Genomic DNA, 9,541 nt, shown 5'->3' with positions numbered 1-9,541 from the left:
ATCTTGAAAAAAGGTAGCTGTGATACCTTACTTACATGTTGTTGCGTGTCGAGGGTCCTGTATTGGCCGTGACTCGGGTCCTCTGGGGGACTGACCCGCAGAAGCGAAGAGACATGGGCTCAGAAATAGAGAATATTAAGAGAACTGTGTTCTCATTATTAACACAAAGAGTAGCATAGAAGTAGACGTCACATGGCAACGACAGAGACCACAAAGAGGAAAGAGAAGAACAATGGGGTCGGGCGCTCTTAAATAGAGTTCAGTTCTTCAGATCACGCCCTTTTCCATCAATCAGCGGAGCTCTCTCTTCTGCGTTGACGCTGCGAACAGTCGAAGAGGCGGATAGGTCCAAGCCCGTTGCTGGGGGCTCTTCATTAGAATTTGTTGTTCTCACACGAACACACGCGCAGCCGTCATGTGCCTCAAGCATTTCACGCAGGGAGGCAATCGCAGCTCGCTCAAGTATCCGAGTTTCGTAGGTCCAAGACGAAGGGAGAAGGGGATGCGTTCTACCGCTTCCGCCGCGAAGGTACACATCGTCCAAACCTTTGTATACCCGTCTCGGATGGCGTTGTGGATGCGCTGTTGGAGAACGCAGCCAAGAATGGTGTTTTCGCTGCAGCCACAAATGCCGGCTGCTGGCGCCACGTCGTCGCCTCGAGGCAGCGGCATCGACGGTACGGCTTGCTGGGAACGCTCGGGTTTCCGGGTGGAATTCGTCCGGCAAACAGCGGGGTCCACGAAATCAACAGCTCTCCGCGGCCAGGAGAATCTAAATGGGCCAGCGTTCACAACCGCTGGGACTGGAGAGACGGAGAGTCCTCCACGGTGATGCCCGGGCTCGGGTAGAACCCTTGGCTTGTAACTCTGGGTAAAACTTTACCACAAAACACAGACAATGGAACGCACAGGTAGGACATTTCGTGCAACAACGCACTGCTCTACGTGCAAGCGTCCAGAATTCGCGCAAGACCCACCAGGCTTCCTTCTCAAAACACAAAAACACTTGACCCAAGAAAGAAATTGGTTGTTGTCTGAATATGGTGACACCAAAACACAAATACATGGTCCCGCTGAAGCAGCGATAGACGGACCGCTCCGAAACAAACAGTCAAAACAGGAGGTGATCATAGATAGTTATCTCCTCATAACAGCCGGCTCAAACAATCGGCATTCACGTGCAGTTTTCCTTTTTTATCATCATCATCATCATCAGCCTGATTATACCCACTGCAGGGTGAAGGCCTCTCCCATATTTCTCCACTTAACCCGGTTTTGTGCTAGCTGCATCCACTTGACCCCTGCGAACTTCTTAATCTCATCCGCCCACCTAACTTTCTGCCGCCCCCTGCTACGCTTTCCTTCCCTTGAAATCCAGTTTGTTACCCTCAGCGACCATCGGTTATCTTCTCTTCGCACTACATGTCCTGCCCATGTCCATTTCTTCTTAATTTCTACTAGAATGTCGGTAACTTGAGTTATTTCTCTGACCCACTCTGCACGCTTTCTATCTCTTAAGGTTACCCCTACTATTTTTCGTTCCATAGCCCTCTGGGTTGTCCTCAACTTAAGTAGAACTCTCTTGGTTAGCCTCCACGTTTCAGCCCCATAGGTGAGTACAGGCAAGATGCAACTGTTGTATACTTTCCTCTTGAGCGATACCGGTAAGCTGCTAGTCATAATCTGCGAGTGCTTGCCAAATGCGCTCCATCCCAATCGTATTCTTCTTATTTCCCTTTCGTGGTCCGGGTCTGCGGTTACTACCTGTCCTAAGTAGACATATTCGCATACTACTTCCAGTATTTCGCTACCTAATGTAAACTGCTGTTCCTTCCCGAGGCTGTTGAACATTACCTTAGTCTTCTGCATATTGATTTTCAAGCCTACCTTTCTACTTTTCCTGTCTAGGTCATCAATCATTATTTGCAGTTCATCCCCGGAGTTGCTTAGCAAGGCAATGTCATCAGCAAATCGCAGATTACTGAGGTATTCTCCATCTACCCTTATCCCTAACTGCTCCCATTCCAAGTCTCTGAATACTTCCTCTAAACAAGCTGTGAATAGTACTGGGGAGATTGTCTCTCCTTGCCTAACACCTCTATTTATGGGAATTTTGTTACTTTCCTTATGCAGAACTATGGTTGCTGTGCAGCCGCTATATATATCTTCCAGCACTTTCACGTATGGCTCGTCTACCCCCTGATTTCGCAATGCCTGCATCACCGCCGAGGTTTCAACTGAGTCAAATGCTTTTTCGTAATCAATGAATGCTATGTATAAGGGCTGGTTATATTCCGAGCATTTTTCTATCACCTGATTGATGGTATGGATATGATCGATAGTAGAGTACCGTTTCCGAAACCCTGCTTGATCCTTTGCTTGATTGTAGTCTAAGGTTGTCCTGATTCTATTAGCGATTACCTTAGTAAATACCTTATACGTAACAGACAGTAAGCTGATTGGTCTGTAATTTTTAAGGTCCTTAGAGTCCCCTTTCTTGTGAATGAGGATAATGTTTGCATTCTTCCATGGTTCCGGTACCCTCGATGACACCAGGCACTGCGTATACAGGGTGGCCAGGTTTTCTAGCACGATATCCCCCCCGTCCTTCAGCAAATCTGTAGTTATCTGATCCTCTCCAGCTGATTTCCCCCTTTTCATAGTTTCTAGTGCTTTCTTGACCTCGTCCTTCGTCACTGGTGGAACGTCTGACTGTTTTTCCCTACCGCCAATCTCATTACGGTCCTGACTACTTTGGCTACTGTAGAGATCTGTATAGAACTCCTCGGTTACTTTGACTATCTTCTCCATATTAGTGATTACGTTGCCCGCCCTGTCCCTTATCGCATACATCTGGTTTTTGCCAATGCCCAATTTCTTCTTTACCGCTTTAAGGCTTCCCGCGTTCTTTACAGCGTGCTCAATTTTCTCCATGTTATACTTCCTGATATCAGCCACCTTGCGCTTATTGATTAGCTTTGATATCTCGGCCAATTCGATCTGGTCTGTTGGATTGGAAGCTTTCATACTCTGACGTTTCTTAATCAAATCTTTCGTCTCCTTAGACAGCTTACCGGTATCCTCTCTAACTATTCTACCGCCTACTTCTACCGCGCACTCAGTAATGATATCTCTGAAATTATTGTTCCTTGCCTCTAGGGTAATGTCGCCATCCTCAGTTAGAGCTGAAAACCTATTCTGTAGCGAGATCCTGAACTCTTCCGCCCTCCCCCTCACCGCTAATTCGTTGATGGGTTTCTTTCTTACTAATCTGTTGCGTTCCTTCTTCAGATTTAGGCTAATTCGGGACCTCACCATCCTGTGGTCACTGCATCGCACTTTTCCGATTACCTCCTTTCTTATACCGTACTGCAAAATTGTACTACTGGAGTGCGAGGCTCCACCTGAGCAAACGACCATTTTTGGGGGACATTTGTCGCAACCATGTCAGAGAGCAGTGGTCAGTTTCAAAAACGAACTCTGCCCCGTACAGGTAACACAAGAGCTTCTGTGCCACCCATACCAAGCATGCGCATTCCTTTTCCGATGCGCTGTAGGTTATTTGCGGGTTAATTTATGGCTGGCATACAGAATCGGATGTTCCTCAAAGTCGTCGTGTACCTGGCTTAAAACAACACCCATTCCTCTATCGCTGGCGTCGCACTGAACTACAAACTCCTTTGTTTAATCCGTGGCCCTAAGCACGGCTCGCGACACTAGCACTTCCTTCAGGCTCTTGAAGGAGTTTTCTTTCGCTTCATCCCAAAGAACGTTATTGGGGGCTCCTTTCCGCAGTGCATCGGTTAATGGACTAGCCAGCTGGGAGTAGTTTTGGATGTATCGCTGGTAATACCCGACTATTCCCAGAAAGGATCGAATTTCCGTTTTGGTTCGTGGTTGTGGAAATTCCACAATCGGGGTTATCATTAACTCTGACGGACGCCGTGTTCCCTGGCCTACAATGTTGCCCAAGTAAGTCTCATGGGCACAGCCAAACCGACATTTTTCAGCCTTCATTGTTAACCCGACATTACGAAACCGTGAAAACACGCTTCTCAGATGCTCTAGATGCTCTTCCCAGATATCAAAAACAATTTTCAACGTCATCTAAATAATGGAGAGCGAAGCCCTGCATGTCCTTCAGGACGATGTCCATGACTTTAGAAAAACTGAATGGCGCATTTTTCAGGTCAAAGCTAAGCACGAGTGGGCCAAATGTGCCTACTGGGGAGATGAAAGCGGCATACCTGCTTGCGCTTTCGGAGAAGCGAACTTGCCAATATCCCCTCACGAGATCAAGCGTGGAAATGTGCCTCGCGTTGCTCACCCTTTCAACCCTTTCTTCAATGTTTGGTATTGGATAGAGCTGATCCTTAGTGATAGCAATCAATTTCCAGTAATCGACGCATGGTCAAGGATCCCTTCCCGGTGCTTCCACTAGAATGAGAGGTGACGTGTAGTCACTTTTCGCTGGTTCGATAACCCCCAATTCTAGCATGCGCTGAATCTCGGTCTCCAGTATTTCTTTCTGTCGTGGTGAGACCCTGTAGGGCTTTGATCTAATTGGTTCTTTTGACGCGAGCTCAATGTCATGTGTCAAGAGATGCGTTTTCCGTGGGTGGCTGCTAAACAGGTCACCAAATTCTGTGAGCAACTGTTTTAGAGTCTCTACCTGACAGGTACTAAAGAGCTCGGTGTTTACCGAGAGGGCCATGATTTGGTCCATGTTGCTATGGTCGTCAGGATTTCCCTCCCAATCGGGAACATCGCAAACTGGCTCCTCAGGTTCATACAGCATTACGTGAACGATCCCGCTCCGTTCAACGTACGGCTTCATCAGGTTACAATGATATATCCTCACCTCTTTTCTCCTGCCTGGAACATTCAGAGCGTAATTCGTTTCTGATAGTTTGTGTACAACTGGACCGTCCCAGTGGACATCAAGCTTATTTTTCCGCAATGGTCTGAGGATCATGACGCGATCACCCGTTTTGAACTGTCGGCCGCGGGCGCCTATTTGTCGTAATAGATTTTGACAGCTTCTTGGGCAGCTTTCATATTCTGGTCCACTAGTTCTCGGGTATCATTAAGGCAGCCCAGCAGTTTAAGCACGTACTCTACGACTGTCTGGCTCTCGCCTGTGCCCTCCCACATTTCTCTCAGCATTCGAAGTGGGGAGCGGAGCGTTCTTTCGTACACATGTTCTACGGGAGTGAACCCGGTAGCTTCGTGGGCGACTGTTCGTAAAGCGAACAGTGTGGCAGGCAGACAGCGCTCTTAATCTTCTTTGTGCTCATAGCCCTATTGCAAAAACCAGTGCCACTGGGAGCCAGCGCCCCAGCGCCATACCTGATTATGGTCCCAGTATGACGCTGGACACTGGGCGCACTGGGACGTGGCATACTGGGACGCTCCGCGCTGGCGGCACTGTTCGCTCGGAAAAAAAGGTGTGGGATAAAAATTAAAAAGTAAAAAGTAACAAAACAAGTTAGGTACATAAAAAAAACCTAAAAAGGGTAAAAAAAAAAAAATTAGTGCACCAAGCGTGCCTCAAACTAAGTCCCTAGGTACACACCAATCACTAGCTCAGCACGCTAACCACTCGGCCACGCCGAGAACTGGTTTTTCTGTAAACATTTTTGCATTTTATGTCATGACTCGCATTTATAAGGTTGGGACTTCATGTTTCGCAGTCTACAGGCCATTGCTACCGCTCTAACAGTTGCAACTTCTTGATCATTTTAGCTTGCTGTCTGCTCTCACGACTTGTAACTAATGTTCTGGGTGCCTATGCGCGCTATTTTTTGCCCTGGAATCATTTTAACATGTGGAGCTTGACATCGCTGGCAAATTTGCCAACGCCGGCTCTTGGGTGGTGCTCTGCTACCGTGGGCGTAATTTTCGCTGAACACAGAACTTTAGTAGAAGCCTTCAAGGAAAAACGTGCGACCAAGCTTCAATACCGGCAAGCGCCGCAGCGATGACCCTAATTGCGTGTAACTAAACCTTATTTGTATGTAAACATTGCGGGAAGCGTTGCGATGACCGAGGGCTCGGCTGCTTAATACGCAGAGTAAGAAGGAGCGCAAAAGCTTGAGAAACACGCCAAATATTATGTATTACAAGCGCTGTATGTTGTTGCTTTTTCTCTCATGGACCCATCGCTCGGTAAACTACTCTCTTCCTCGTTTTAGTTTTTCTTTCTGCTGTTGATACTGGGCCGTGGTGCAGGCTACGCTCGCCTGCGATTGAGCCCGCATTGAACATTTTGGCAGTAATCATTGTGTTAGAGTGCCCATAAGATCAGCTGTGAAGTTGGTTATGCATGGTAGCCCACATTATTCAATTCCAGCTTTAGTAGTGCGTTAATCGTCAGTCTGTCATGAGATCGAGGCGCGGCGATCGTTGTCGCTCTCGAAACGCTCGAAACGACCTATCGAAACATGAAACTCTAGAAAAAAGATATTGCCTTTGTTTTCTTACAAATGCGCAACGACTTCGCAGCAAAAAGCGCTTGCTTGAACCATATTTTTCATATGCCCCCCGATGGTCGATTGAAAGTACGCTGTTGCCCTGTTGGCCCCTGAGGGATGCTACTCCGGCTGATGCCGCAGGCCGCACCGGCTATACTGGGGCACTGGTACCAGTGCGGCCCCAGCGCACATACAGTGCTTCTCCCAGTGCATGGCGGATGCCAGCGACACACCCAGCGTCAAAAGTCTAATCCCAGCGTTTCTCTCCCATCGCACCAGTGCAGCCAGTGTCTCCCCGTTACTGCTCCAGTGAATATCGCAGACCTCCAGCGTGCCCAGCAGATCCAGTGCAAAACCAGCGCGAAAATCTTACTGGTTTCGCACTGGAGACGCTGGTTTTTGCAATAGGGAGCAAAGAGCGTGCAACACTCGCTTAAGCACAGAGTGCCATTTTTCCATGCTGTTTGACTGAGGATGATACACGGAGCTGTGCATCAGCTTCACTCCGCATCTCTCTAAAAACCTGGTCGTTAAATTGCTAGTGAAGAACGTACCCTGATCCGCTTGGATTTCCGCCGGAAACCCTATCCGCGCATACACTGACAACAGAGCATCAACTATTTCGAAAGAGCTCAATTCTTTCAAGGGAACGGCCTCGGGAAATTTAGTGGCGGGGCATAGCATAGTAAGGAGATACCTGTAACCTGACTTCGTCTTGGGCAAAGGATCTACAGCATCTATTACAAGTCGGCGGAAAGGCTCAGAGATCAAAGGCACGATTTTCAAAGGTGCCTTCCAAGTCTCTCCCGGCTTGCCCACTCGCTGGCACACATCGCAAGATATCACATAACGTTCCATGTCTTTAAAACATCCTGGCCAATGGTACTCCATTAACAGCCTCTCCTTCGTTTTGCTAATGCCTTGGTGCCCTGACCAGCCGTTCCCATGACACAAACTCAGAAGGTCAGCTCTGTACTTTTCAGGTGCTACCAACTGATCAAGTGTTTTGCCCTTTCTGTCCAGGTAGTATCGGTACAATAATCCTCCTTTTTCATGCAAGGTTACATTGTGTCTAGCAATGCCCTCTTTGGCTGTGACGAACGTTTTTGCTAAGGTAGGGTCCTGCCTTTTCTCCGTTATTAGTCTTTCTGTTCACTTGCAACAGACGGTCAAAGTTCTGTGAAGCTGGGGGTAATGGCGATCCCTCAGCGCTTTCTTCGTGATCTGATTGCGGTGTGATCGCAGTCTTCGTACGTGTGTCGATCTGAATCTGAGATCCCGTTATTTCTTCTTTCTAAGCGCTTGTTTCTAGTGTTTGTTCAGCTTGTGCCTCACTCGCTGTCACCCGTTAATAATTAGGAGGGATTATTAACGATGCGCCCTTGACGGTGCGCACACTCCAAGACACCCTTAGAGTGAGTGGGGGTAGTTGTTCTGGTCGCAAAGGAGATGCCCTCGACTTGCTTGGCAAGCTCAGCCGCAATTCAACAACCTTGTAGTGACAGAAGGGGGTAGCCGTTTGGTGCCCAGCTGTCGCCGGTTCAAGCCAGAGTAAGGTTCGGAGTCAGAAGTAACAAACAAAACACAATTTATGCACAGCAAGAGTTGATACAAAGGAATACACAAGAACATTTGAAATGCACAGCCGAGAGGTTCACAGAATACAAACGCTAAGCATGCAACTACCGAGGGATTCAATAACACAGAGGCTTTACAACTCAGATCAAACACGAGAGAGTCACATAAACAAGCACCAAATTGTTCACCGGGCACTGTTGCAGTCCGACGCCTCAAGAGTCACAATGTGGCTGCCATACAAGACGAGCGCCGCTCCCTCGCAGGTCCGTGGGCTTGCCAGCAGCGAGTGATCCCCGGGAGTCCAGTTGTCGCACTTGCGAACACGCCGCAACCACCGACTGACTGACTGACTGCACAAGCGGCGCGGCCTCAATAAATAGGGCGCGCCGCGAGTCTGTTAAGGCGCGCTAAGGATAGCGCGCACACACACTTAGTTTCGCTGGTTAGAGCGCTCCCTTTTCCTCCCGTCGTGCCACGCGTCGTCATTGGCTACGACCCGTAGAAAATTCTGGAGAGCTCTGGCATATTAAAGACTGATGAACCATCGTCATCGCCGGGTAATGAGAAAGAGGGTGATGGCTACGCGTACAAAGCTACGCGCTCTCTCGCGCGGGGAAAGATTTTCTTGAACATTGTGGAAGCCTCCATGCGGCGCCGCACGGGCCTCGCGCCGCGCCGGCTTAATAAAAATGTGCGCCGATTTCGTGACACTCGCTTCCTCACGTTCGGAGATCTGGCTCAGCTGAAGGACGAGTAAGCGGGTTTTTTACCTTTTCAGAGCCTGTACTGATCCGCTTTCGAGTTTCTGATCTCTCGTGCGCAGCAATAGATCTGACCGGTTCGATAAAAGGTAAGGGTATTGAAGTGGGAGAGCCTTTGAAACAGTGGCCTCAGTTATGAGCTGTCCGAATGGCCCACAAATCCTCACTCTAGCCATTGGTAGGCAGACACTGTGTTCTTCCACTGCCTGTTTGATCCAGGTCACTTCACCATTGAAGTCATCTGCTGTGACATATGATGGGTGGACAACATCCATCGTCGCAGCGCTATCCCGAAGCACTCTGCAGGGTTTCCCATTTACCTGCAGTTGGTGCAAATACGGTCGAAGGAGCTCTAGGTTCTCGTCGCTATCATCGACGCATGAGAACACCACTCACGGCTTCGTACATTTCGCCGCAAAGTGCCCGACACCATTGCAGTTATAGCAGCGAAGTGGTTTGATAGCCTCAAACTCTCTTTTTACGATTTTCTCAACGCCTTCTCTCCTCGACTGCTCTTCGCGCTTTTCTGGCGCTTTTCTCGATGCCTCGACCAGCTCCGAACTTTATACCTGGGGAACCCTTCGGCTAGGTAACAGGCCTCGCACCGCGTTTCTCACTGGTGACAGTACACCCTCGTTACTTAGCTTTCTCGCGTCGCGTACTCTTCCGCGAGTTCGGGGGATTTTTCAACTGTGTCGACATTTTCCCTGTCTTCAACCCACAGTTTCA

At 48.7% G+C, this 9,541-nt stretch overlaps 1 pseudogene; it reads right to left on the bottom strand.

Annotated features, from left to right (window-relative positions):
• Positions 1–788: 788 nt before the first annotated feature.
• LOC146171614 (uncharacterized) lies at positions 789–9,087 on the bottom strand (annotated as a pseudogene).
• Positions 9,088–9,541: the final 454 nt, after the last annotated feature.

The sequence above is a fragment of the Amblyomma maculatum genome, unplaced genomic scaffold (genome assembly GCF_055883805.1).
Source record: "Amblyomma maculatum isolate TAMU_Amacu unplaced genomic scaffold, ASM5588380v1 scaffold_19, whole genome shotgun sequence".
Lineage (NCBI taxonomy): Eukaryota > Metazoa > Arthropoda > Arachnida > Ixodida > Ixodidae > Amblyomma > Amblyomma maculatum.
This window is presented reverse-complemented; position numbering and strand designations above follow the sequence as displayed.